At 39.6% G+C, this 4,576-nt stretch overlaps 1 pseudogene; it reads right to left on the bottom strand.

The window, feature by feature from the left end:
- Nucleotides 1-3,056: 3,056 nt before the first annotated feature.
- Nucleotides 3,057-3,963, bottom strand: LOC113881469 (annotated as a pseudogene).
- Nucleotides 3,964-4,576: the final 613 nt, after the last annotated feature.

A 4,576-nucleotide genomic window follows, 5' to 3' on the forward strand; every position in this document is an offset into this window, starting at 1 on the left:
CACTTGAAAGAAAAGAGAAAATAAGATATGAAATGATATCTCTCATGGGAACAAGAGTCCTACAGCTGAGGATTTCCCATCTAGACAGTAATATTTTGAGGGAGAGCATTGTTTTGGGGCTTACCTAGTGGCTCAGTGGTAACGAAGCAACCTCTAAATGCAAGAGACATGGATTCAACTCCTGGGTCAGGAAGATCCCCTGGAGGAGGAAATGGCAACTCTCTCCAGTATTCTTGCCTGGAAAATTCTGTGAACAGGGGAGTCTAGTGGGCTACTGTCTATGGGGTTGCAAAGAGTTGGACATAACTGAGCACATACACGATGTTTGGGAAACCCGTGAGTGGAGAAGAAAAAGATTCGATGTGACCTCATTAAAAAAGTGAATTAACTAGGCAACATTTCTAGGGATCCCATGGGACATTCACCTTTATAGCTAGAGAATATTTGGAGTAATTATCTAAGCTTTATTACACCTTTACTGAAGGCTGGCAGCAAGGAATTCAGAGTAGCTTTCCTTAATAACCATGTGTATTTTGTATATTGTTAAACTTTATCACTCCTGCTTAAGATACACATGATATGCCAAATGTTATTTTTGGTTCTCTACCCACAAAACAAAATTGTATCAAAAATTCATTTGGGGGAAAAAAACCTTTTCCTATGGTTTAAAGAAAACAGCAATTAGACTTTCTGTACTAAATAATTTATTTCACTGAATCTTTAGAGATTACTCATTTACTTTGATGAATGTCTAGAGGTATGGCACTAAAATGTAGGCAGTAGAGAGCCTTCATAACCCACCAATACAATGTCCATCATTAAATAGGAAACCAACTCTAAGTTCTTGGTATGTAAATTTAACACTAACAAGAAATCAGAGAATATGGGCAACTTAGAGACTGTTTCATTCTCTTACCTGATTCTGTGTTCAAATGTATAGTTAAGAAAGTTGATCAGGTTTATACTTCTGAAAAATAAACAGTAGAAAACTATGAAAAATAAAGAGTAGAAAAATGTTTGAAGTGATAGTTTATATTGGGATTATAGGATAAGTTCTTCATATTCCAAAACCTCTTCTTTCTGAAATTCTTCCTTTTATTTATGATCCATTGTTCTTTTGATATATAAACTCTGAGAGAGGGTGTCCCCTGGGTTTGAGAGGAGTATTGTAAGAATAAACAAGATACCTTTCTGTAACTGCAACATAAGTGAATTCTCCTTGGGGAATTCTTATCTTGAGTTCCATTTCTTTTTTCATTTTTCCTCTTTTCTTTCCTGTTTCTTTCTTAGTTTCAGAACCACAGTCAGTACAATTCTCAGTGGCCTCAAATTTTCTTAAATTATCTTTCATTTCCTGGGACAGAGGTATGGGTACACTTTTTCATCTTGGGACCTGCCTTGGAAAAAGTATAAAATGGAAGGAAATTGGGCTATGACATTTAAGGCATGAGGATCAGTCATATTTCTTTAATCCATACAGAAAGATGATTATCTTTAAATATGCCCCTCATTTATTACTGTGGCTCTATGGAAAATAGAGGAATAGGGAAAAATAGTAGTGATTTATTTCTTTTCAATCTGACTTTTCACTGTTGGTATTAACACTAAATTATTTCCTTTAATTTTGAAATTCCCAAGCTCACATTTCCCTCTAGGAGAATGAAGCTGGTCTCTCATTGTATATATTTACTTCTTGCTATGCCCTTTTGGTAAAAATATTCTATCTGCCTTATCCAAAGGATATTTGTATGTGTTCTGACATCTATCTAAGCTTTAATTCAATTGCAAATGCCATGTCCTTTGTCCATCTTTCTATTGCAAATCAGTTTTTTTTTTTTGCTATGCAGAAGTTCACTGTATATTCATCACATTAATAATTTCTTGTTCTAGTATATGCTATGAATATAATACAAGTGAATAGCAATTATTATGTGCTCATTGTGTAAGTGATGTTTCTGAGTCTATGTACTTGCATTTCCATCCTTTCTTCTATATGTTTAAAGTGATGCCAAATGTGCTGGAGGACTTCCTGCAGAAGGCATTCATCTCTATGACTGGTTCCTTGACCCATTTCTTTATCTTTGACTCTCTAGGGTCAACTGGGTTCTCCTGATTGGTGGTCAAGGAATATAATCACTACTGAATAATTGTTAACATCACTGCCACTCACTCCCAGTCGGTACTTGGGGCTGGTGGGCATAGCCTGGCTCTTTGGCTTCATGGTAGATGGATTGGTTGTGGCTCTGGTCCAGCAGAGGTCCAGTGGCCCAATCACATTAGCCAATTTTACTGTGACTTCACGCCTTTGTGAAGGCTGGCCTGCTCAGATCCTAGAGTCAGTGGTCCAGGTGACAAAATGCATTCATTCATTGTGTGGTTATCTCACTATTCCTTTTGGACTGATTCTGATATCTTATGTCTGGATTGTAGTGATTGTATTGGCAGTTCTTGCTGTGGTCAGCAAGAGAAAGGCTCACCCACATGGTCCTCCTACCTAGCTATAACGTTCACATGCTGTGAAATTCTCACGGTCTTTTACATTACAGTCTCTGCTGCTCAGTCTCCATTCAAGTTATCACCCTGCTCTATCTGATGGTCACCACCATCTTCAATCCTCTGATCTACCCTCTTGGGAGCAAGTTGGCTCATTAAGCACTGAGGAGGCAGCTCTCATAAGGAAACTGACACATTTGACTTACAAAGGAGGGTGTTGATATTTTCTTTTGGAAGTGCAGATTTCTCCACTGAGAAGTCTTCCAAGAATGTTTGAGAAAGCATATCTTTGTCTATTCTTTTGTTCCCCTCTAATCTTTCTATGGTTCCTCTATAAGTGAGGCAAGTATGGCAATTTTTAAGTGTTAGGTTAAATTTTTTGTTTTAAATTCTATTATTTGTCTATTAAATAGGTCATGAATATTTTATATAAAAAACAAACACAAGTAGTATCACTAAAAGAAACCTAGAAATACTGTTTATTTATAGCACTGTTTTATGACATCAGAATTGCATTCTATGCATATGTATAAATAACAGAAGTTGGATCATTAAGTTTATAATCAGATTTTCCAGTGAAAACTGTTAGGACAATCCTTATTTCTTGGACTATAAATGAAAGGATTGAGAGTGGGGGTGACCAGGTCATACATGACAGCAGCACCCAGCTCCCCAGAGGCATGAGAAGCTGACGGGGACTTCAGGTATGTGGCAAAGACCGAGCTGTAGAAGAGGATGACCATGGAGAGGCGGGAGCTGCATGTGGCCAGGGCTTTCTTTTTCCCGTGCTGATGGGAACCGAGCTACAGCAAGGAAAATATGGGCATAGGAGCTTATGATGCAGGGAAGAGGGCTGATTCCTAAGAGTCCTGTCAAAACCATTATCAGGTCCTCATTGAGGTGGGTATCAGAGCAGGAAAACCTTAAGAGTGGTCTGAAATCACAGAAAAGGTGGGGAATTTCTTGATTACTATAGAATGAGAGCTGGGATAGCAACAGGACATGGACAAGAGAGATAGAGTGGGCCACTCCCCATGACCCACCCACCAGTGGTGCACATCTGCAAGGAATCATTAGGGGTGCATAGTGCAGGGGATGGCGGATGACAGTGTAGCGGTCGATAGCCATGGCAGTCAAAAGCAGGTTGCCCATATCAGCAAAAACCATGAAGAAATATAACTGGGCCAGGCACTCAGAGAAGGAGATCAGTCCATTGCTGGTCCACAAAGTCTCCAGCATTTTGGGGGCTGTGGTGGTAGTGAAGCAGAGGTCGACCAGGGAGAGCTGGCTGAGGAAGAAGTACATGGAGGTGTGAAGGTGGATGTCAGCGCCAATAGCCAGCAGCAGTAGTGAGTTTCCTAAGAGACTCAGCAAGTAGAGAGCCAGGAAGAGACCAAAGAGGAGCTTTGGTTTGTCTGGGTCATTGGACAGTCCCGAGAGGACAAAGTCAGGGTTCTTGCTGCAGTTCATTTCAGGTCTTGATGGGTTATAAGAAAAGTATCAGCATGAAGAGGATTCACTACAGTTAGCTACTGAAGTGTATTATAGCTAACCTCGATGGTTCTCTTTTCAGTTGGTTTCCTTATACCACAAATATGAGGAATGAAGAAAAGAAACTCAATTAGCAATGAGAGGGATAGAATTTGCACTTTCTGAAGGATGATCTAAGTGAGGAGGCACAAAGATGAGGGAATGAAGGGAACACCAGGAGTTTCCTGGAGTTTTTTAAGGGTGAAAGAGTTCTCTTAGTCTTCATATTATTGGATGGCATAAGGACTTGTTTATGAATCAGTTTTTATTACAAGAACATGAGCCTACTAAGGCAAAGCCTGCATCTCGGTACTTAGCTTAGTGCTTGGCACATCATAGGAGCTTGGTGAACGCTCCTACCCATCTACACAGTCACTACTCTAGTTTAAGTTATTGTTAATGACTAGAGTCCTGCTAACTTCTGAGCTGCTTGAATAGTCCCACTCTTGCCTCATTCAATATATTCTCCACACTGCCACCAGAGTGATCTTTTCAAAAAAGAAACTCTGATCACGTCTGTTATTTGCTTAAAAACAGATGTCCAGAGAACCAC

The sequence above is a fragment of the Bos indicus x Bos taurus genome, chromosome 23, assembly GCF_003369695.1.
Source record: "Bos indicus x Bos taurus breed Angus x Brahman F1 hybrid chromosome 23, Bos_hybrid_MaternalHap_v2.0, whole genome shotgun sequence".
Taxonomy (NCBI): Eukaryota; Metazoa; Chordata; class Mammalia; order Artiodactyla; family Bovidae; genus Bos; species Bos indicus x Bos taurus.